The following is a 26107-nucleotide window of genomic DNA, read 5'->3' on the forward strand; positions in this document are numbered from 1 at the left end:
GGAGCATAATTAACTGTATTATCCAATGTTATTGAGAATAATTGTTAGCCATTACTAAAGTGTAATACATATATTACATATATTTATATATAAACATATACTAATATTTTGTATAAAATATAGAAGATAATATGTGTAATATAAAGTATATAAATATTTTCATATAATATTCATATATAAAAATATATAAACAGATATATTAATATAAATTTATGTACATATATAAAAGATATGGGATCTTGCTATGTTGCCCAGGCTGCTGGCCTCTAACTTCTGGACTCAAACAATTCTCCCATTTCAGCCTCCTGAGTAGATGGGGTTATGGGCACGTAAAAGGTTGGTACAATGTGAACTTTTAAAAATCTTTTTGAATTTCCACTTTTGGGAAGAGGGAGTAAACATACTTTACCTTATGCCTTCCACTAAGTATAACTAATAGCTCTGGCCAGTATATAGAAAACAAGCATAAGAAGACTCTAAAAGTTTAGAAAAAAGGCAGACCAAGTAGGGAACTTGGGACCCAAGGAAAGGGGATGCTGAGTTCTTTGTGTTTTTTTTTGTTCGTTTGTTTCGTATATGCCAGCTTAAGAAGCTGGCAATCCACAAATGCCAATGGGTACAAACAACAACAAAAAAAGGTTCTAACAAAACTCTGCTCTCTGTAGTCAAAGGGCTAGTAAAGAAGCAGCTTAGCAAGATAGAAAACTTTTATATAATAATCAATATAATTGGCAAAAATTCACCAAGCCATTTTAACTAATAAAGAACAAACACACACAAACTTGTGCGTGTGTGTGTGTGTGTATGTGTGCTTATAGACCCATGTATTCAGAGCCTCCAAAATCTGCAATGGATGAAATGTCCATACAATTAAATAATCAAATTGTAGTTAATTTTAAATCTGCAACATGGCTGTATCATAGAGGAAATCAACTAATCAAGGCACATCATTGTTTTAAATGTTCCTGCTGCTACTTGTATTATATTTGGTCATTCTTGCATTGCTATAAAGAAATACCTGAGACTAGGTAATTTATAAAGAAAAGAGGTTAAATCGGCTCACAGTTCCCCAGGTGGTACAGGAAGCATGGTTCCAGCAACTGCTTGACTTCTCGAGAGGCCTCAGGAGATTTTACTCACGGTGGAATGCGAAGCAGGAGCAGGCACATGACATGGCAAAAAAAGGGAGCAAGAGATCAGGGGAGGAGGTGCCACACATTAAAAAAAAAAACAACGGATATCTTGAGAACTCACTCACTGTCACGAGGAAAGCACTAAACCATGAAGGATCATCCTCCGTAATCCAAATACTTCCAACCAGGCCCCACTTCCAACACTAGAAATTAAAATTCAACATGAGATTAGGCAGCGACATATATTCAAACTATATCATTACTATTCCCAATTCAAATTAAATGTTAGTAATAGTTTATTTGATTATGGATCAGGTACTCATTTTCCTCTTGCAAGACATTTAAAAAACAGCAACAGTAGCCTAACCATCTCAAACTTTTAGAAATATAGATGTAGTAAATTTCAAATAAAGCATAAACCTAGATTACAGCTATTTATAGAAAAAACTAAATATTATAGATCGTTAGAATAAACATACAAAAACATACTAAATATTTTAATGTTGCAGTTTTAAAGGATTCTAACTGACATTTTACAAATACATCTATTTATAATTGTCATACCTTAATGGGACAATGAAATTAAAACCCCTTATTTACAAAAATCCTTCTTTTCCTAAAATGGGCTTCCTAAATATGTGGTCTAATTTTGTTGTGAAATTAGATTATATGTTATAGTACCAACCTTTAATCTTGTACAATTAAATATACAATTAAAATGGAAGTTCTTATTCATTTACTAAAATCATGTTATACAATAGTTTTTAGTTTATGCAAGCAGTTCTTCATTTCAGAAGGAAAAAATAAAATGGCAGAAGTCTAAAATCCAAATAATTATTAAATAATTATTGGGTAAGTAAATCTTAAAGTTCAAAAGGTTTTATATCTCTCATTTTCTTTGTTGCCCTTCACAGAGCTTTGTGGAGGCATCTTTCACTGGTCTTCTGGAGTTACATTTAATTCCTTCTCCTAAATAATATATTTCTGTTGGAACATCTTTTCTAGGTTGTGTTATTTTGGTTGTTTACTGTTGCTTCTGTTTTTATTTTGTATGAGAGAGAGAGAGAGAGAAGAGAAGTAAAAGAGGGAATGATTCAGGTCCAAATAGAAAATATTACCCAGTATAAAAAATTATAAATCTGTTATTTAAGTTCAAAAGACCTTTTTAACCCCTATCTTCACTAAGTTGGGGAAAATTTTTATCCATTTTACAGATAAGGCAGTAGAGGCAAAAAGAGTTAAAGTGTTTTCTAAGAACACTGCATGGCACATTATAAAGACTTAAATAATAATAGAATGAATGTTTGAATGACTAATACTAATAAGTGATAAGTGGGGAATATAATCTAGGCTTCTCTCTATTAATGATTACACTGCCACTAACTACATTGCTGATCACATTAAATATAAAAAATCTCATGAAGCTATTAAATTCTACTTTGTTTCAAGGATTGACATTTCTTAGAAAATATTTACTTATTTTTTCTCTTTCTCCAAACCATGTGCTATTTAATGACTGAGAAAAAAAAAGTCATAATCTTTTGGACTTTGGGAAATAGTACATAATTCACTTAGGGTACTCTATTTAGTCTCTTAAACATATGATACTTAATCCAGACCTTTCCTTTAAATGTCATATTTGCCTTCTTCTAGAACTTACATATTTTTCAAACAAATGAGATGTTTTCTATTCCTACACCTTGCTATATCCACTTACATGAGCTTCTCAGTTTACAATCATATTAGTCTTATAAAACTTTATTTTTGTTGGTTAACATATACATTTTACACTTAGGAACAGGTGTAAACTCTGACATCTGGAACATCCATCAGAAAAGAATGTCCCTGAGGCACTTACACGAGAGGATATCAATACACATTCAAACAATGACATTTCAGACAGATAAATGCCCTTATATCAGGGCACCAAATAAGAAAAATAGGAAGCATGAGCAGAGAGCACATGACATAAAATGAAATACATATGTAGAGATTGACCATCATTTGCAGGGGTTAGGGCCTGATTCCATGGTGAAACTAAAGTCCATTATAAAATGGGAGATTTAACATTTAACAGCTAAGCACATAAAAAGGAATTCATAACAGAAAAACCTACATCAGTTGAAGTGACCTTTCTCAGAGATATCTTTTACAGATTTTCCTTCTGGCTGTTTCTTTTCTTCCTTGTTCTACCGTAGACCTTTTTCAATAGGGACCTTTTTCTTTTCTTCCCTCATGCATACTCTTATTTTACCCTCCTTAGTCTTATGAATCAGCTTCCACTGGAGAAGATTTTGAGATGATATTTCTGTCCTGGTGTGTGAATACTTTGGAACTTCCAGAATCCACCATACTGTATGGGACTTTTTCTCTCGGGAAATTGGCTCATATTATTGTAGTAGGGAAAACAAAAACAAACAAACATGAAATCCTGCCACAGTTGATGCACATGAAATTCCTCAAAAAATTTTTTTGTCATGTTTTCTTTATTTTATCCCATCCATGTAGAAGTCTAAGGGATACCTTTTGCTAACTCTAATTCATAAGTCCAAAATCAGAGCATAAGAAGAAAGTTACAAATTTGATATGGGAATAATTATATGAATGATAAAAGGAGTCTTATTATTATAATAAATTAGATTAATATCCACTGAAGAATGAATTCAATAAATATCATAAAAATACAAAATCATCATCCTTTTTTTTTCTTAATCAGAATCTTTGTTTGCATGGCAACTAATATAGTTCCACAGAGGAAAATTTTGAGAATTTGTAAAATTGATCTAAATATCTAAATCTTAAGGTTCATTTTACTATCATAAGCTTAAAGGACACAGCTTTTCAAAAAGGATAAAAGAAAATATTGTTCTTGGGAAATGCAATGACCAGGGCTTCTGGAATCTCACCCCCACACCCTAAGTTGCCTCATTTAAATATGCACTCTTACTAAGCCAACATCATAATGTGTATGTAATCTCCACAGAATATGTGAAAATGACAAGGCATCACTCATATGTAATGGCATTGAAAATATGTAAGAATGACCAGCATGGACATATGCCATTACTTAATTGTTACACACAAGGCTTAGGAGTAACTGAGCCTAACAGATCTGACTCTTAAGGCTTATTATGGTGAAAAAAAGGAATTTCTTAGAGAAGTGCTTTTTAAGTAGATTATTGTTACAAGTCAAAATGATGCAACTGGTGCTTCAATCTCCTGAGAGTTTTTGACAATGGCCAATGTGGTTACTTTTGGCAATAGAACTCTAGGAAACTCAATCAGTGACCTTGGCACCATGCCGTCCAAACTGATATTAAGAGGTAATGCTTGTATTGTTCCTCTATTAGAAAATTCAACTGGTTCCAAATATACGTCATGGCACATCAGGGATAATTCCAAGAACAAAATTAACTTCGATTCAATTCACTGACTATTATATATAAAATAATGGAGACAGTCTGTTCTCAAATGGAATATTATTATTGGAATATATGTACATGTATGGTGAAGAGATCTTAGCTTGAGAGACTGTGTTGAATTCATCCTAGGATTCAGATACGTTTGAGCAAATTTAATGAGTTTGTTCAAGTTGGTCTGGTTGCACAAAGTGCTAATTAACTTACTAGGAAAGAACAAATCTCTTGGAAAAAAGAGTAAGTGCACACAAACTTGCTTTAAGTTTCAAAAAAATATGAAAATTTTTGACTATGGATCAGATGTTAGCTGTTTCACCCCTTAAAGACAGGTAGTAGAGAATTGAGTGGAAAGGGTGTAATAAAGTAGAGCTGGTTCCCTAAAATCTCTGTAAAACATGAAAAAATATAAGCAATCATAGCCTATGTAGCAGAATGTAGTACTTTCCATAATTTTGATAATTATTGACCTCTGTGGTCACATTACTGAAGTAGCAAACCAATCCAGCCTCTGTGTACAATGAAGAAAAAAAAAACAACTATATAAGAGCTGAAACATCAGAGCATTAGAAGAAGAAAGATATAGCCTCACAATCGCTGGAGTAGGAGAAAAGATAAATGGAGGACTACTTGTGTTATCCAAGAAGAATATGCAAGAGGAAATCGTACTCTCTGCTTATCAGTTGAATAAGTGCTTTCAGCGATCCCCATGGGGACAGCTTGAAGTCTGTTGGAGAAATCTGAGAGATGTCAAAAGTTCTGAAATCTTATGGATAGTGGCAACACCAGAAAAATACTATTTTATTACTCTGGAGTCATTATATTTACTCCTAGACTAGTTTATTTTGGAAATTTGGGTAACAAATATCTATTGTTTGGGAATTTCTTCTTCAGATTACTCTCATAATGATTTCATCTTGGAAATGGCTGAAGTAAAAATCAGTCTGAATAAGGTTTTGATAGAACTCTCTATTTTGAACAAATGACCTAGATAATTTTGCACCATCAGCTGGCCGGAAGTACAAGTCTGCTTTCAAGATTAATTAAATTTTGTCTCTTTAATCGATATATAATAAATGAGTCAATAATGATTAAGTCTTGCCTGGACGTATGATCTTACACAAACGAACAAAGAAGTGTGCCTGCATCCAGTGCCCTGAGTGGCAGAATCAGGAGAGAGGTGAAGTAAAATGCTGTCTTAGTCAGAACATGAGGCACCTCATGCTTATCATATGATGCAGTAAGACAGGGTGTGAAACCTTTGACTTTTCTTCTTGCATAAGCAGTGACGTCATGGGCCCGGGTGTAGATCAAGATCAAGATTACACATTAGCTGATACCATATATTTTACCATTCACTTCCATTGTGAGGTAAAAATGCTTTTATCAGAGTTGGGAGAATGGGAATCAAGGAAGCGGTAAAAGGAAAGAGATGGATGTCTTATGCCATTTGCTTCTTTGCCTTCTTAGGTGCCACAGTTGGGTTTTGTTTCTTTCTTTCTCTTCATTTTTTTAGCCTGTCTGTTTCTAAATACACAAATGAAGTGGCAAACATTGGTGACTTAGGGAGAATCAATAATTGCTAAAATTCTTCTAACTCAAAAGAAGTCACTTAAAATATATATTTAATATGCTCTCTCTCTCTCTCTCTCACACACACACACACACACACACATATTTTCACATTAAATTTACCTGAAGACAAAGCAGAAATACATACAGATACCTTTATTCCCTATTTTGGTATCTTTGTATTTTGTTTTTCTATCCTATTCTTCAGAAGAAAAAAACTATTATGCATAACCTTGTCACCAGACCTGGAACCATATTAAAAGCTTCCCCTTTCAACCAAGTTTTCTCTTATTAGGTAAATACCATGGACTCATGCTTATGTTTAGGAAAAAAATACTGTGTTATTTGTGTAATTAAAATGACCCAAAATTTTGGTATCTGGTAATGCTTCTCTTACATGGCAATGTGTCTGGTGTCTGTGACATGATGTTCTCAGTAGAAATGACTGCAGGGGAAATGAAAACAAATCAAAGTCTTAGAACTTGAGTTTTTGGTTTTTCTAAAATAAACGTTTTCCTCCTCACAGAAATGGGAAGTCAAATACCTAATTTATACGCTTCATTTAAGCATTAAATAGGAAAAAATGGCCAAACATGATTGGACATTATGCTAGCTGCACCAAGATCAGAGACCAATACTCAGTACAGGCCCTTTTGCCTTGTTCTGTTTCATGGTGAAGAACTAACCCTCCAATATGACCATTAGCCATCTTCAGATGGATACTTTTAAACAAGTTGTTAATGATTGAGTAAAAGCCATCCCAATTACAGGAAAAGTGCCTCACCAGTACAGCTACTTCTATTAATAAATTAAATTATTTCATTTTCTAAATGAAAAACACCGTGTTTTAAGCAGAGCCCTAAAGGACCATCAGTATTTTTTATATATCTAATTGCTGTGTTACGGCTATGCTTTCATAATGTTTTGTAACTTTCTAATCCATTATCCGTCAATAAAATTATTTTGCCCTTAACATTGAAAGCATGTTTACTTCAAACACCATCCTTCCCCTCCCACGTACCAACAAAAAGGGGGCGAGATTAAAAAACAAAACAAAACCTTTTGACTATAGAAAAGAAGAAAGCATTTATAAAGAGCAAAGCTTAGGAGACAAAATTAAAATGATTTTAATTTGTTAACTCAATGGAAAGAATAGGTCACATTTTAAATGTGTATTCTGAGAACTGAGTTTTCTCAGGCATCTTTTAAATGAGTAAAGGGAGAGATAATTGAGATTGGGAAATATAATATGCTAAGAAGTGCTCATGTAAGGAATACACTGCCCCTGAGATCTCAAAAGTCTTTCAAAGACTGAAATATCATGGGAAATACATGATAGTTGAATTCAGTCAGTTTTATTCCCAGTGTGAAATAATTGTGATTAAATATAGTCATAATATCTCTTACTAAAGTTTTAACTTTTCCTATAGCATATAAGTTTAAAGTTAATCTGAAATGAATTCTTCACCTTGGAAAAAGATGAATTCGTTTGTCATAAAAGATAATTTTATTTGCCAACAACAATGCAAACATTTTACCTCCTACAGAAAGCAAGACCATCAGGAAATATGTTTATTTACTTTTCAATTTTGATTAAATTCATACAAGTGCATTGGGGGAAAACTGATTTTTGTTTCCCTTTGGTTAAACTGATGATCTTCTGTATCTTCTACACAAAGATCAAATGTGTGACTTTTCTTATATGTAAAAAAATCTGTGGTAGCACTCCCTTAAGTATGTTTTGCACAATGAAACAACCAAAAAATGGTTCTTCATATTACTTTCATAATATTCTATATGTACCAACAATTGATACTGATAGTAAAAATGAGAAAAAGCAATATGGGAAAATTCTAAATTAACAACTGTTAATGGTTAGAAACTATATTTTTAGCTCATCATTGTAAATTCATACATTATTTTCATATTTATATATGAATATATGTACTTTTTATAAACAAAAATAATGGAAAATGCAAAACCTCTTCAGTCTGTGTCAATCCCAGATTACTACCCTAACAAAATGTTACACAGCAATAAATCCAGAGAAAGAATTCTAGCGAACTATGTACATGTATCCAGCATACAAACAGACTTCCTCTTTGGCAGAAATAACAAGATGGGTTGGAAGCAGGGCTCTGTGGCCCATTACAAAAGACTAAGTGAGGAAGTTGTTATATCTCCAGAAGGTAGAGTAAGAGGATGTGACAGCAGCTAATCAGACATTCCATTCCAGAATTTCAAACTTAGAGAGTATGAGAAAAAAGAGGATCCAGTTGAGCTTATTTCTGGCAGATACGTGGAGTAGTTAGCACGACAGTTAATGTCAGAGATCGCAGAGGGTCCCAAATTATGGTGTATCTTAAGTTGACAAGTTTCAGGGTCTTGGCTTTTCTGCCTAAGCCTGGTTTTCCAAGACTTCCTTTCTATACCATGATGTGCCCTTCCAGGAAATCCCTTTTGTGTTTAGTTAGCCAAAGTGATTTCCATCATTTACTCCCAAGAATCCCACTCATACCATACCTCACCCATGATAGCTTAGGCATGACATGAATAAATACATGGCTTAAGTAAGGTATGTGTTTAGAATTAGCATTCACTAAAGAGGAAATGTAGTTAACTTTACTTGTATAAACACACCTGATATTTAGTTTGAAACTTCAGATTGCTAGTATTTGGTTATTTTTGACACTCACTGGCAATTTCATAATTTTTAGACTAATAATGAGAATATCTCATTGAGCTGAACAAACCATTCTATGGCATGCTTTCTTTTTAGGGATCATAGAATGGGGTTTTTGTTATTTTTATCCTAATTTTTTATCTCCCAGGAGCTACTGAATTTCTATGATTACCTATAAAGTATCAGAATCTTAACTGGGGCTCCAGATGGATGCTTTCATGATTATAAAGGAAATAAACTTTGACTATGATTTATTTAGACAGAAGTGGGAAGTGGTTCATTTTGAAAAGAATTATGCATGCATATATAATTCACATACAAAACACACTTTTCTGTGAGGTCACAGATTTCAGGATGTAGTCTTAACTAGCATATCTCTCTTTAAAGAAACTACTGGAAATATCTGAAATAAAAAATAGAATAAGACTCACTTTCCAACCAATTCAGAACAAAATGCCTAGAAAGTAATTACTTGTAATAGTCAAGGTCAATAAAGCTAATATTTATTATGCCTCTCCTATGACCTAGGCAACATGTTATGTTCTTTATATGCATTATCTTATTTGATATTTATGGCAAACCTATCAGAAACATATTACCATTGTGTGCATTTAACAAATGAAAGATTAAACCTTAGATAGGTCAGAAAATCTATTAAACATCACAGGGTAAAAAGTGGCATGGCTAGTACAGTAACCTAGATCTGTCTGACTCTAAACCCCATAATTACAAACCCGTAATTACCCCCAATTTAGCTGGATACCTGGATATTGCTGCTAATTACCAGATAAAGAGCAACTATATGAAACACCTTAGGTGCCCAACAGAATAGATATACTTTGATCTTCTTTTAATCCTTGGACATTGATGGTTCAGTCTATCAGTAAAGCTATTGTTTTATCCTAGGGATCTCCATTTTCTTCCACACTATGAATTTTTTTCCTTTTTCGGGAGTCAGACGTTGCCTATCTCAGTCTTCTGGAAACTGACCATGACAATTCAGCTGTGCTACATTGCCAGCCAACCTGCTAAATGTGGGCAATACTGCCTGTGCATTTATCCCTATTGTTAATGCGTATGTGTCACACGTGAGAGAAGGAGGGAGGGGAAAAGGGAATAAAGAGAGGTATTTTATATAATGTAGATATGTATTTCCTTTTCCAAGTAGAGGGTAATATGTCAATTGCTTTGTAGTTCCTAAGCCTCTGCTTTCATCTCTCCAGTCTACACAGCCCAACACAATACCAAAACATTCCATTTAGGCTGTCATAACCAAACCAATACTGGCCACCTTGAAACAAATAAACCTGTTCATGACCAGGTTACTTTTGTTGCCTTTTAGCCTAGGTTACGGGTGGCCTCTAGAGAGTTTAACAATGTGTAGCTCAGGCAAGGTCAAGGGAAAATATGATAACTTGAGTAGCTTTCTCTTTACACAGTCGTTATGCCAACTGCTAAGAGAATTGGCATTCTCAGTATCCATCCATGTTCCCAACTTTGAAATTCAAATTCATATCCACAAGACAGTAGACATTTGTCCTGAAAGTCTTTTTTTTTTTTTTTTTTTTTTAGATGATGGAGTCTAGCTCTGTCGCCAGGCTGGAGTGCAGTGGCACAATCTTGGCTCACTGCAGCCTCCGCCTCCTGGATTGAAGCAATTCTCCTGCCTCAGCCTCCTGAGTAGGTGGGACTACAGGCGTGTGCCACCACACCCGGCTAATTTTTTTTGCATTTTTCAGTAGAGATGGGGTTTCATCATGTTGGCCAGGATGGTCTTGATCTCCTGATCTCATGATCCGCCTGCCTCAGCCTCCCAAAGTGCTGGGATTACAGGCGTGAGCCACAGCGCCAGGCCTGTCCTGAAAATTTTTACATCTGTCTGTTAGATTAATTTCTCTTAAAAGGATTTTAACCAACATATTTTATGGATATAGACAGACAAAATTTGTTATCTTTATTATATAAAGAAAATCATTGGTAACTAAACTATAGTGAGAATGCAATTGCTTCCACGATAACCTATGTCCTTTTGGAGATTCCGAACCTGTGTAAGCTCTTTGATGGAGCAGGAAAAAATAATGGAGAAGCATAGAGGAAGAATGCTGCAATGTACCATTAAATTACTATTTCTTCCTATCATTCACCTGACTATCACAATATAATACAAGCTCTGAAAAAAATTTGAGAGGTTTCCAAGATACAGAATAATAATCTACTCTGATGCAAATTAGTAATATCATTCATTAGCTGCTGAAAGCATCTCCAAAAATAAAAACATTCTCTTGTAGGGTGATTGTCTTGGTATTATCTTAATTTCCTTCTTTGAGTGTGAGAAGAATTGAGGGTGAATAATAATGAAAGCATACTGTGCACAACGATTCATGTGGCGCTTAGAACCTTATTCTACTTCTTGTGCCATCAGAAAGTCAATTTCACATAATATTTTTTTACTCCCACTTGCAACATAAACCTTCTACATTTTAAGTCATGCTTAGCATGTTTTTCTTCTGTGTGTGTCTGCATGCACATGTATATGTCTGTACCTGAATACGTCTGTTTGTGTGTGTATTTATGTGTGTGAGAGAGAGAAAAAGAGAAAGAATATGCTAAGAAGATAGAAAAAGGAAGCTTGTTTTGCTTTTATATTTCAGCAGTCTTTATTCTAAAAGAATTCTCCCAGATTTAGGAGAGAAAAGATATGCCAGGAAAGAAATTTATTTCTTCATTCAACAAATATTCACTGAATGCCTAGAACATGTCAAGTACTTGGGATGATATGTAAGGTTTTTTTAAAAAAGTTAAAAATAAATCTCTGCCCTCGTTAAACTTATATTCTTGTGTGTGAGACAATGAATAATAAACAGTAAAATTATAGTATTCTTTAAATATATGTCATATTGAGAAAAAAGTAAAGAAAATAGAATCTATAGTGCTGGGAGAAGGCGCAGGTAGTAAGGATAGGCTTAGTTAAGAAGGTAACATTGAGAGAACACTTAATAGAGGTGAGTGGGTTAGCCTTGTAGATGTTGTAGGGGAAGAGAGCTTGAGGCAGAAGGAATGGGTAGAACAAATTTTCTGAAGTGAAAGAAAGCATGGCACATGCGAGAAAAAAGAAAAAAAATACAGCAAGAAGGTCAGGATGGTGGATTGAAAGTAAACTTTCAGGAATTCAGGTCAAAGAGATACTAATATGAGTGAAGCAAATTTTGTAATCTATTATAATAAATTTATATTTTCTTTTGAATGGAAGAGAATCATTGGCAGATTCTGAGCAAAGGTGTTATAGGACCTCTCACTAATATTTTTAAAGTAGCATTCTGCAGTATTTGGAATAATGATAGAAGAATGGTCTATCTGGGAGACAATTACAGTAAATCAGGTGAAAGATAATGGAGGCTTGGACCATGGTGATAGCAGAGGTTGTGATAAAAATTGATGTGGTCCTAGAAATATTTTGAAGACAGAAAAAAAATAGATTTCCCTGATGGTATAAAATATGAAAGAAAGAGAAGTGTTGGAGAGGGATCTAAGGTTATGAAAGGGTGATTTCCATCAACTGAGATCAGAAAGATCGTAGGATGAAACACTTGTGAGAAGAAAGTTCAAAAGTTCATTTTTTGTAGACAGCAAGTTTGAAATGTCTATTACATGTCCAAGTGGACATGTTCAGTGGGCAACTGGACATGTGAATCTGGAGGAGGATTACGGCTGGATTAGATCACAGAGGGAGTGTGTGTAGATAGATGAAAGATGAGTATGAATTACTAAGCTTTGGGGCAATATCAAGAGGTAGGAAAGAAGAGAATGAACCAATGTCCGATAAGGAAAATAGAATCTATTCTAGTGTTTTTGAATAGAAAGATAACATGAGAAATTATTTTACATGTTTTTGTGAGAGGGCAGAAAAATGAAAAAAGAGGAAGGTCCTGTTTCCTAAAGATTAGTGACTACAGAAAGATATTAAGGTCTCCACAATAGCAAAATATTAAAAGCTTGTCTAAGCCCACAATGTTCTCTGTAGTTGCTTCACAAGTCCCTGTTGTTTGAAGGATATTGCCTCTTAAAGAGTCCAAACTCACAATAACAATGGATCTCTGCCAGATCCCCAGAGCTATTAAAATAGCCTGCAATAACCTTCAGTGGCCCAGAATCATCCAATGTTACCACTAACTCGGCTACATTTGGAACCCTGGCACAAATGCTGGAACCACCTGTACTTTTGCAGGAATTTATGGTCGCTCAGTGAGTGCTGCCAGAAGGGAATGGTGTTAAATCACTGATAGCCTTCCCATCTTTCACAAGTGTCCCTATTGATAGAAGGTAACCAGAACCCAGCTGGCAAGAGAGTATTTTAACACCAGCTTTGTACAAAGGACAGTATAGAAGACAGGGATATAAGCAGGCTCAAGTGCCAATGAATAATGTCTAGTAATTTCCAATATTTATTATTCAGTATCCATATGCTCTCTTACTATATTTAAACTTCTAAATAGTGACAATAATGCAAAATAATATTTCTACTATCATGATGCAACTATCTCACATATAAATGATGATATTTTCATTCTTTCCCCTAAAAATAGAAGAAAAATCTTATCACTCACTGTAACCATTTTTGTGGATGTTAATTTGATGTTAATTGCTCTTCTAGTTCAGTCACAGTTTTATTCACTATATTTATTATTTAAAATAATTAGAAAAAAGGTAGGTAAAAAGAACAGAATGGTGTGTATGTGTGTGTGTGTGTAAAATTACAAAATAGGCAAGAAAAGGTATGCATAGCTGGTTGCATCCTAGTTTCTGTAATTGATCACAGACAGTATTTTCCATTTATGATTTCCTTTCTCCACTATCCATTCTGTGGTTCTTTTAGCCTAAGCTAGCCAGAATTTTCCCCAGTAAGATAGCTTAAAACCTAAACCTTTGTTTCTCAAGGTCTAATTTCTAAGTAATACTACCCTTTATTGGTTTACATATAGTCTTCTAAATATTAAAATAAAGGAGATCACAAATAATCTCTTGGGGTCTATACAAAGAGCTCTCTCTCTCCCTCATAACAACGGATATCTGTCACGACAGAGCAGAGCACCCTTTTCTTTGCCTGTTGGCAGGAGAAACCTTAAACAGCCAAGTGGCTATCACAATTTTCAATTCCCAAAATCACTTTTAGTCCTTTATTGAAATGATTTCTCCATTTTGAATGAAGACTTTTAAACTAGCAGAACCCAAGAGTTTCAGGACAGAAAGCAAAAAATAAAAAAAACTTAAAGGAAATATTAACTTTACGAGAGAGAAGACATTTTTACTTCTATCTTTCAATTCTTGGACCTATATACACACAAGCTATGGATGTCTGTTGGTTCAAAGCATGCCCTGAATTTTGTATGACAGTGCCTAAATTTTCAAGATTTTGACTTTCAGCTCTCAGCAAGTAATTCTACTCTTTTGTTGCTCTATAAGGACACCTGACTTTGGTAGAGTACATTTTAAGAGGAGTAAATATCATAGGTATGAGAAGATTGCTGCATGACTCTTTTCACTAAATGAGTTCCTTAGTCAGAAACATTATGTGAAACACCATGGTAGAGAATAAGGTCTTTAGTAAGTTCATGGATGTCAGTGCTAGCAAAACTAAAGCAAAGAGGAAAAGAAAAGCTTTAAATAGAATAAATATCCATTCTGGTGAGGATAAATTGCTGTCTTCTTCATGATGAAACTGTCCAATGAAGCCACTTTGCTACCAGATGGACAAATAATCCCCTGTAATTCAGAGGTCAGGTTTGGAATTTAGCTTTAGTTTTTGCTAGTGGCAAGTTGGGCACTTCTTAGTGGCAATTGTCAGAGAAGTCTCATTGAATACGGATATGTGTTGTTGAGCTCATTCATAATCTCTTTTTTATGCAGCCATGGTCATTCTGTACTGAATCCATTGGGCAAATGCAGAGGTACTGGGGAAAGAAAGGTCAACTAACGTGTATAGAAAGAATCATTGTCTCTCTCTTAATGATTTTCTCTGTAACAGGTGTTCTTTTGCAAATGAAATTATGAGATACAAATATCTTTGCTTTTTTTCAACAGGCTTATTGTCCTAGTCTGTTTGGGCTGCTATAACAAAAATATCATAAACTAGGCAGCTTATAAATAGCATAAATTTATTTCTCACAGTTCTGGAAGCTGGGAAGTCCAAGATCAAGGTGCCAATGGTATCACACTTCCTTGTGGGCAGTGCCTTCTAGCTGTTTCCTCACCTGGTGGAAGGGACTGTCTGGGTCTCCAGAGTTTTCTTATGAGGGCACCAATCCCATTCATGAGAGTTCCATCCTCATAACCTAATTGTCTCTCAAAGGCTCCACCTTCTACTACCACTACATTGGAAGTTAGAATTTCAACACATCAATTTTGGGGGCATACAAACATTCAGACCATAGTATTTATCCACGTGCTTTGTCCTCTATCACTAAACTTTTTGTATTTTTTTAAGTTCCATCATATCCATCCAAATAAGAAAAATGAAAAAGAAGGCGGTTTAGAAGAATATGCGTTATTGATTCCCCAAATATTTATTGATTACCTATGCTTAGTACTCTACTACATGCTTGGTGATATAATGTTGAGCAAAACAACAAGGTAATCCAAAAGTGAATAATGCTGAGCAAAATAAACACTGGTCTAAAGGAGTTTACAGTTTAGGAGGGTACACACTAGTTAAATAATTGCACAAACATATGATTTAAATTCTTACAAATCCTATGAAGAAAAAGAGCATGGAGTTAAGGAGGCACACAGAAGATCTGGTACAGAGGATCAGGGATGATTTCCCCTAAAGTGATATTTGAGCTGAGATATAGAGCTTTACTCTACAGCAATTAATTAAACAAAAAATTTGGAGGAAGGAAGAAATATCTTTCTAGAGAGAGAGAAAGCATACATGTAAGTCCTGATGTATTTTAAGCATCTGAGATAAGGCCAGTGTAACTGGAGGGCATGGTCTCAGGGGAAGAGAGATTTGAGATGATGCTGCAGATGTGAGATGTGGGAACCAGCTTATGGAGTGCCTTGAAGGTTAGAGGAAGAATTGGGGTCTTCAAACACAGCAAAGGAAAGCCATCAAAGAAGCAAAAGAAATATGTCATCAGATTTAAGGAGATCACTCGGGATTCAATATAGAGCAAGTGTTCAAAAGGGGTAATAGAGAAAAATGGAGACCATCAGTGGTTGAAATATCACCATTAGTAAAATAATTTTGCCATATTTTAAGCTAAATGGGCTCTGGGGTATTGACTTTAGAAGAAAATTGCCACTTAAATTGAATATATAGAAGAATCCATTCTTTACATACCTCACAACTCAAGTATATAGACACCTCTGTTACTCAAATGGTAGTCATTTGTCAATATAGCTCTTCTCAACCCATTCATTATCTACATGGTGGGGAAATCTGCACAAACACCCGTGGTAAGGGAATCACCACTTCTAAGGCAATGGCAGTGAGGAACTCTGTGGTGCTATGTGGAGACAGGGTAGCTGAGAAAGGCATGGACTTTGGAGGAAAGGAACTTGGTTTAGAAATCAGATTTCTCCCTTATTACCCATGTGCCTTTCCGTAAATTGTTCATCTCTTCAAGCCTCGAACTTCCTAACTTGAAATATTTGGTTTACCAGCTGGGTGCCGTGGCTCATGCCTGTAATCCCAGCACTTTGGGAGGCCGAGGTGGGCAGATCACGAGGTCAGGAGTTCAAGACGAGCCTGGCTAAGATGGTGAAACCCTGTCTCTACTAAAAATACAAAAATTAGCTGGGCGTGTTGGCGGGTGCCTGTAATCCCAGCTACTCGGTAGGCTGAGACAGAGAATTGCTTGAACCCGGGAGGCAGAGGTTGCAGTGAGCCAAGATTGTGCCACTGCACTCCAGCCTGGGCGACAGAGTGAGTCTCTGCCAAAAAAAAAAAAGAAAGAGAGAGAGAGATAGAGAGGGAGGGAGGAAGGAAGGAAAAGGAAAGAAAGAAAGAAAGAAAGAAAGAAAGAAAGAAAGAAAGAAAGAAAGAAAGAAAGAAAGAAAGAGAAAGAAAAAGAAAATAGAAAAGAAAAGAATAGCAAATAAATATTTGGCTTACCATGTATATAATAACATCAGTGCAAACAGTTACCACAAGGATTAATAGGAGATACTGGTTACACAAGACCTAGCATACGGTGTAGTTCGTAGAAGGTAGCCCATTCATGCTCATTCCCTTTGTTAACTAATCTAAATGTTCACTGATAGTATCTTCAGGTCAGTTAATGTTACTTCCATACAACAATATCATTAATATTTATTGTATTTTTTGCCTAAAATTGTGTACCATTTTAATGCAATTCCATTGATTAAATTATATCATAAACAAAACATGGGAATCAAATTTTTCTACTTAAAGTTAAAACATCTAGGATATGGGAATTTTGCAGTAAAAACAATAAATACTGATGAATTCAAACATTCATAAAAATCAGAAGCAATTAATCTAGAAAAATTACTTTATTACTGTTAAATTTAGAAGTCTTGAAATTATATGATTTTTCTCTCTTCCAAATAGCCAGCAATTCTCTCATTATCTTTTTTGTTAGAAAGAGGAAAAAAGAAAATAATAAGTTAGAATTTGATAGAAGTCAGACTCTATGGTAGACATTTTTTATACTTGTCTCAATATTTTTTTCTAAGCATCCCCTGTGATATATATTATTGTGGCTATTAGACTGGAGATGAAAGATGTTCAGAAGAAGAACTCTCCTGGGAGATTAGCATATGAGAAAGGATGAGAGCGATTCCATAGGCAAATGGCTTCTTTAATGTCATCAAATCCTCAACAGAACTCAACAGCAAACAGAAACTTAGTATCATAAATAGTAGATACAAACTTATTACTAATTTTTACAAAAATTACAGATTTATTGCAAAATTATTACTAGTTTTTCTTCACTATTTAGTTCTTCTTTTATCTATTTATCTCAGGAGAAATTGTTCTCATGAGAAACTACTTAAAAATATTTAACTCTGGTGTCTGAATATCTGCTAGCCAAGCAGTAGAAGTAATGTATGTGATGCTTTTATGACAGGCATGTTTCCCCTGGCTGTTGTTTAAAACCACATACGACTTAGTTATTGTGTAATATACTAATAACAGATTTCTTTTTTGTCCATGTAGGCCAATTTGGGAAAATGTGACATTTATCCAGATGTTTAGTCAAACACATTCTAATTAAGTTGTACAGGTTTACAAAGAAAAAAAATTAAGGCAGTTTAAAGGAAAAATGTCTTGGAATTTAGTTTGAAAGACAGCTTGCCTTAATAATTTTGATGATATTCTGAGACTTGATTAATATATTTTTCTCTGAAATTTGCAAGTTTTAATGAAGACAGTAACAAGCTGGGCATGGTGGCTCAGGTCTGTAATCCCAGCACTTTGGGATGCCAAGACAAGAGAATGGCTTAAGGCTAGGAGTTTGAGACCAGACTGGGCAACATAGAGAGACCCCCATCTCTATAAAAAAATTGAAAAAATAAAATAAAATTTAAAATTAGCTGGGTGAGGGACGACATGGTGCTCACCTGTAGTCTCAGCAACTTGGGAGGCTGAGGTGGAAGGATTGCTTGAGCTCAGGAGTTCAAGGCTGCAGGGAGCTGATTGTGCCACTGTACTCCAGCCTGGGCCACAGAGTGAAACTTTGCCTCTAAAAATAAATAAACAACAACAGAAAGGTAAAATTTTCAAACTTCTCCATATATGTTTACAGGAGGTATCTTCTAAACTTGAAAATGAAAGCTAGTTATAAATGTCAATTACATAAAAATTAAATTTAGAAACTGACAGTGTAGGGTATACAAAGCAGTGAGGTGTCTTTATAAATCCTGCCTTCAGGAGTTGAAATGTACAAGAGTCAAAAGATGGTGACTCAGGATGCTCCATGTTCAATGAGGTTTCTTTGTTCAGAAACCAGTGGTCAGAGAAATGACTGAGGTTTCAGTAGAAAACCTTTTTTTCGTCTTTAATGACAATATTAATGAGTTTGTAAGTCAGAAAAATCTTAAACACAGGTTTTCCACACTTAGCTCAACTACATATAAACATACATACACACACACACAAGAATGGCTACATAACAGAATGGCCATATAACCTATTAACATATAAAACATATATAACATAAAATGGCCACATAACAACATCAGTAGGTTATTTTTTAATCAGGAACACTTTTCCTTGCCAACTTTGCTCTGAAGTAAAAGAATGATTTAGGAAAAATTACTGGAATGATTCAGGAAAGCTGTACATTTTATCATACACACAATCAAAAAGTTTAAAAGTCATTATATTCTTGCTATGTAATTATCTGTTTGGAAATTTTCAAAGAAATATCAGAAGGAAAACAGTGTATTTTTAAAATTCATGTAGTACAATAATTCTTTTTAGTGGATGAAATACACTATCCCAGCAAATCAATCTCTGGTTCTTGTATGGAAGATGATCTGTTTGTAGATGACACCTTAATGCTGTCCATTTTGATACACAGTAAGAGAAAATAGTTACCAGTAACTACTCTCTCCCCTGGCATTCTTTTGGTGGCCCAGCAGATAGACTGTGACATCACTGGTGGAAATGTTGACGTAACGTAAAGATCACCTCTAGCATTGATCTGAGGTCAGGGAAGATTCTGAGAGCTACGAGACATTCTTAAAGTGCTTTATACATACTAGGACATAGAATCCATTTACAAATTTGCTTTTATTGTTCTTTTAGTCATTAATAGAATTAACTGGATTTGCACTTGTACATAGAGTTAACAGGAAACCTCTTAGACCAACGGGCCTTTTTAAAGCACACACATACACACACATAGAAATCCGTATTTTCTTATAACGAAAGATGCAAAATATATTGTTATATGTATTTGCTTTCTTTAAAATAGATATCATATACATTTAAACAGCTATTATCCCTATGGAAACAGCATATTCTAAATTTCCCAATGAATTTCTTTAGTGGATGAGGAGACAAATTTTAAAAGAAGGAGCAGAACATATAAGATGTCATGCATAGGTAGTGCCCTAAACTCTTATCTCTATAGAAGTACAGAATGAAATAAAAAGATGAGGCAAATATAGATAAAAGAAAATTCAATGTAAATTGTCTTTGGGGGAAAAGGGATAAAAATATTGCCTCTCATAGTGGAAAATATTTGATTAAAGGATTACATACTGACATCAGGATTCTTTTTTTCTTCATCTGTCTACTCCTCCTTGGCTAGACACTTTTCTTATTCAGAGTAACACTAACCATATTCTTCCAGGTTCAATCAAGAGTAAAACGGAATACCTTTCCCTCCAGCCTAGATCCTGAATTACTTTTTAATTACTCTGATTGGGTCATATATTTATCCATGAACCAATTATTATGGCAGGAAATGGATTAAGAGTGACATAGGTAGTGCTGCTATGAAATGAACTCTGGATATATTAGTAGAAGAAGGGGGGAATCAATGGTAGGCAACTAAATATGCAGTAAATGTTCTCTTCATCAAGAACAACTTTGGCAGGGCAAATACTTATGGAATGGCCTTCCATTCTAATCAAATTATGAGTTCAAAGGGAAAAAAGTTCAAGTATGTTTAAAGAATAGATAATAAGTCAGAATAGACAGAAATCATAAAGAGTTCGACATAAAACTATAAGAAAATAAAGACCAAATTTAGAATGTGACAAAAATTTGATGAGCCAATGAGTTTGTATTTTAGTTCTGAAACCTATGAGGAATCAAAGCTGATGTTTGGGGAAAAAACCGTTACCTGCACCTAGCAAAGTACCTGCTACCTCATATGCCCTTAATGAACAATGCATCTTAAAGAAACTAACTTGGTAATAACTTGCACTGTGAATTAGAGTGGTGGGATAATATACTTAGTTAGGATACCAGTGAAATAAATCAGTAATGCAATTCAAAGAACCTATCAAATTCTTATTTATTAAGTGTTTTTAGGTACATGCTAATTGATTCAAACTGTATTGAAGTGTTTGAAGTTGGTTCAAAACTGTTAGAATAAAAAGCTGTTAAGAAAGTTCAAAATAGATACTTTCTTTTTATGTTTGGATACTGGCTCCAACTGATTCAAACTGATTGTAAATAATTCAAACCAATTAAGAGCTAAGACAAAATGTTTTATATTGAAACTGAGTAACCATAAGTATTTGGAGTCCTTGAAGCTATTGTTTTCTTGAATATTCTTTGAGTTAAATTGGAGGTCTTTTAGAAAAGAGCATCAAAAAACCGATTGAAAATTTGAAACTTGGAGCCTACGTGCATAAAATATTGGAACAAGCTGTGAGAACTTTGGATCCTTTTCAGTGATACTCTTACTGCAAACACTGCTGCCGTCGATAAAACCAGTCCTCACCCTGGAGAGCAGTAGCCACTTGACAACAGTTTTCACTTGTATTGGAAGGCATGCAGAGAAAAATTAGTCTTGGCACTTGTCTGTGAGAGTCTGTTCTGTCTCTTTCAGTTTGAGATTTGCAACCTACCCAATTCTTTCTCCCCAATATATAACAAGTGATACTTGATACTTTTTCTTCACTCATGCTTGAGCCACCCCCCTAAATTTGGATATCTGACGATTTACCAACCTGTTCTTTGAATGAAGCCCCTCATGGAAATGTCTCCATCCCAGCACCCCAGAGGTTGCTGAATTTCATTATTTCTGGCTTTTCCTGTCTTGTGTCTAACCACAGAGGACAAAGATTTTTTGTTTAAACCAACAGAGGCTGAGAACTTCGTCAAGAACATCCTGTAAGAACAATTAGGCAGTTTATTTTGTGTTGATAGTGTGGTTCTCAGATTAAACATAATAGAGTCACATGTCAGAAACGATCTCGTAGATACATGTTGCTTATTCTTGCTAAGCCTCCATTTCCTTATCACAAAATGAAGTCAGTAGCATTCCTACTTCCTAAAATTATTGTGAGAAAAATGTGATAATGCAGTCAATGTGCTCAGCCTAATATCTTGCACATAATAATCTCAATAAATATTAGATCCAAGAAGAACGGGACCTCAGAAGAAACACTTTATACATTTGACTGATTACGTGTGGGGTGAAGGGGAGTGGTGGGAGACTCTTAGAAGATGTGGGATTTACAATAAATTTTTAATTAGTGCAAGGAATAAAGTAGTTTGCACCTTATATTTTATGGTGCCATATTAGAAAAGAGATGGCAGAAGGTAGAAAAATCAAGTGTGACCCTGAGGAATGCTAACAGATTTGATGGCTTAGGAAAATTCTGAAAAATAATGTGCCATTTAGCACATTAGTAAATATATATCTAGAGTAGAAGCCTATAATACAGGCAAAGCAATCCACGGAAGGCCACTAAAGAATATTGGAGATTCAAAATAAACAGTTTGATAATGGGAGGATTGTCATTCAATGAATAGTGTACCAATGATGGTTGTGAAAACTTCCTAAAAGTAAAAGTTGAAAGCTAAAGAAAAAAAAAAATCTGTTTAGGAAAGGCCTGAGGAAGAAGACATTAATATATTCCCATGCAAATCTCTAAGTGTCGTTTTAAAAACTAGGTTTATATTGTAGCAGGTATGGAAAATTCAGACAATAGAATTGAACTAATGTGAACTAATGTTTTCTCATGAATCAAAATGTAAAATATTTTTAAAAATTTTATAACTATAAGTGAAAGTTCATTCTTTTATGGATTTTATAATCATCTCTTCTCAGCTAAAGGAAATTATCACCTATTTTAAAGCTTTTAATTAAATTAACATATGTAATTGAATTAGATTTTACACATATTGGTCTACCATACTTACTCCTATTTGCTCAGTGCTAGCCAGGTAAAAAGATTTAAGAGGAGTCTGTGAGGTGCCATCTAACCTCAAGGGCAGACCCTCAAGTAAATCTTATCCATCTCACTACTCCAACTCTTCTCTTCCAGAGAGGACTAGCACATAGGCTATCTTAGGATAAAAGTAGATATCACACAAAATTCTTATACCTTTAATTTTCTTTCAGTTGTTTTAAAATCTATAAGCTTAGCCTAAAATAACCAGCAAATACCTTTCTGTGTGTATATAGTCTACCAGTTACTTTATTAACGTTTAATCAGAACTTTAGAGACCTCAGAGATGTGAAGAGAAGGTGGAAAGAAAAATAATTTCATAGTATTGCAAACAATAATAATTATTACTAATTAAACTTCTATTCTTTTCTAGGTCCATGACATATTTATCTTATGTCAACCTCATCCAACTGTATGATGTAGATACAGATTTTACTATTTTAAACCTGCCGAAAGATAGATGTTAGTAAAACAAGGAACTAACCTTTGAACCCAGATGTTCTGTTTTTCATTTTTTAACAGTTTTCTTGAGGAATGTTTTACATATCAAAAAAATCAAGTGAATGATTCAATGGTTTTTGAATTTTACTCAAGTAAAAATTTAACAGCCATCACCATAAATCAGTTTTAGAACATTCTCTTTCCTCTAAAAAGATTACTCATGTTCATGTACATTTAGTTCTCATTTTCAACCACAGTCTCAGACAACCACTATCAACTTTCTCTCTTGACAGATTTGCCTTTTCGGGACATTTCATATGAATGCACTCTTATGCTATGTGGCCTCCTGTGTCTGACTTCTTTCATTTAATGTAATGTTTTAGGTCCTCCCATGATGTAACATGCATTGATAATTCATTACTTTTTATTGCTGAATAGCATTCTGTTGTATGAGCATAGCACATTTTGTTCATTCATTCATTAGTTGATGGGTATTTCACTTTTCCCTCACTTTTTGCTATTAAAAATAATGCTGCTATGAACATTCACACACACATCTTTGAACAGACATATTTTTAATTTCTCTTGGGTATATACATAGGAGTAGAATTATTGAGACATATGGTAGTTTTATGTTTAACTTTTTGAGAAAATGATGAACTGTTTTCCAAAATGGCTGTATTATTTTACATTGTCACCAGCGTTGCATGAGGGTCCCTATTTTCTAAATCCTCCAAAATAATTTTTTCTTGTCTGCTTTATTGGTTATAGCCATTCTAGTGGGTATGAAATGATATTTCATTGTGGTTTTATTTTGCATTTTCCTAATGACATGATTTGAGCATCTTTCTGAGTGCTTCTCAACCATTCATGTAACTTCTTGGGTGATATATTTGGCATATTTTTCCCCATTTCTTAATTGGGTTGTATTCTTGAGTTCTATGAGGTCTTTGTAAATTCTTGATACAAGTTCTTAACTTAATATTTGTTTTGCAAATATTTTCTCCCAGTATGTGGCTTGTCTTATTAGGTTTTAATGGTGTTTTTTGAAGTACAAAAGTTTAGAAATTTATTATGTCAAATTTAGCATTTTTTTTCTTTTGTGGACCATGTTCTTTGCTGGTATATAAGAAATTTTTGCCTCATTCGGGTCATAAAGATTTTCTATATTTCCTTCTACAATTTGTATTTTTAAGATATTATATTTAAGTCTATTATTCACTTGAGTTAATTTTTAGATATGGTCTGAGATGAGGGTGGAAATTTACCTCTTCACATGTGGATATGTGAGCTAGGCATTTCTGTTTCCAATAACAACCCTGTTCTACCATACCAAACAGGCTAGATAAATATGAGTGGAGATCATGTCTGACTGGCTTCCTGTAGTGATTTAATAGCGGTTGGATGAAACTGCATACCTAGGGACAAGAAGCTGCAACTCACCTGAGCCAAGAATTGTCGATTGCAATTAGTTCAATTATTTAACATCAGAGTTCACCACATCAGTTCTTGCTCTGTGATGGATTTTTCAACTTTACCATGATACAAAAGTAGAAACCATACTTGGAATTTTGAATTTTGATCTTTTCCAGGCTAGCATTATACAGTACAATATTCTTTCTTGTGATGCTGGGTAGTGACCATGAGTTATAGCTCCCAGTCAGTGACACAATCACTAGGGCAGACTACCAATACTCTATAGTGTCCTGAGTTGCCAGCAGTTTTTGGATATTGTGTTTTGTGTTTTTGCATCTGATCTTGTCTACAAAATGTCAGTTTGTTTCTCCTCCTTCTGGTGGGAAGAAGAAGAGGAAGGCAATTACTCTTGAGACAAACTTGAGATAATTTCCCAGCATGAAGCTGGCAAACCAATAATGGCCATCACACATGAGTTAGGACTTTTGCAATCTATGATCTTGTTCATCATTTTTTTTTTTTTTTTTTTGAGACGGAGTCTTGCTCTGTCACCAGGCTGGAGTGCAGTGGCCCGATTTCAGCTCACTGCAGCCTCCACCTCCCAGGTTCAAGTGATTCCCTTGCCTCAGCCTCCCGTGTAGCTGGGACTACAGGCACACGCCACCATGACAAGAAATGGATCAATGATGTGATGAAATCATCAGCATCAGTTAAATCCACTGTCAACACAAAGAAAAAAGCTGGGCCAGCTAATGATAAGAAAAAAATTACTTGTCACATGGATGGAAAACCAGATAACAGAAGTATATAGGATATGGCTTGGCTGTGTCCCCACCCAAATCTCATCTTGAATTGTAGCTCCCACAATTTCCACATGTTGTGGGAAGGATCCAGTGGGAGGTAATTGAATCATGGGGGTGCATCTTTCCCAAGCTATTCTCATAATAGTGAATAAGTCTCATGAGATCTAAAGGGGAGTTCCCCCGCACAAGTTCTCTTCTTTTGTCTGCTACCATGTGAGATGTGCCTTTCACTTTCTGCCGTGATTGTGAAGCCTCCCCAGCCATGTGAAACTGTGAGTCCATTAACCTCTTTCTTTTGTAAATTTCCCAGTGTTGGGTATGTCTTTATCAGCAGCATGAAAATGAACTAATACAGTATACTCTAAGCCTTCTGACAATCCAGAGTAAGACAGTGTCTTTCAATATAATAAAAGAGTGTGCCAATGGTCCTACTTATAAGCAAATGTTTATAGCAAGTCATAGTGGTTCCATTGCTTCAAGTAGCTTATAATTTTCATAATGTGAAGGTCAGCAATGAGGCAGTAAGTGCAGATACTGAAGGTCTTGACCTTTTTAAGGAAGAGCAGCATAGAATAATTGTGGATGAGAAATACTTGCCAGAACAAATATTTTACATCAATAAAACAAGCTTATTTTGGAAGTGTATGCCAGTGGATACACACATTCCTCAAGAGTCCAAGACAGTGAGAGGATTCAAGACATTGAGAGATTGTTTGACCTTGCTTTGGGATGGAAATGGGAAATACCATAGGGTTCAAATTC

General features: G+C 34.7%; 1 long non-coding RNA gene across 2 annotated transcripts in view; it reads right to left on the bottom strand.

Annotated features, from left to right (window-relative positions):
- Positions 1-230: 230 nt before the first annotated feature.
- Positions 231-26107, bottom strand: part of LOC134809609 (uncharacterized) — a 264385-nt gene continuing 238508 nt past the window's right edge. For both annotated transcript variants that reach the window (XR_010155828.1, XR_010155827.1), the window contains 3 exons: positions 21459-21619; positions 18390-18511; positions 231-1336 (listed from right to left, as the gene is read on the bottom strand). This is a non-coding gene — a long non-coding RNA (uncharacterized LOC134809609). The remainder of the gene's footprint in view (positions 1337-18389; positions 18512-21458; positions 21620-26107) is intronic.

The sequence above is a fragment of the Pan troglodytes genome, chromosome 2 (genome assembly GCF_028858775.2).
Source record: "Pan troglodytes isolate AG18354 chromosome 2, NHGRI_mPanTro3-v2.0_pri, whole genome shotgun sequence".
Classification (NCBI taxonomy): Eukaryota; Metazoa; Chordata; class Mammalia; order Primates; family Hominidae; genus Pan; species Pan troglodytes.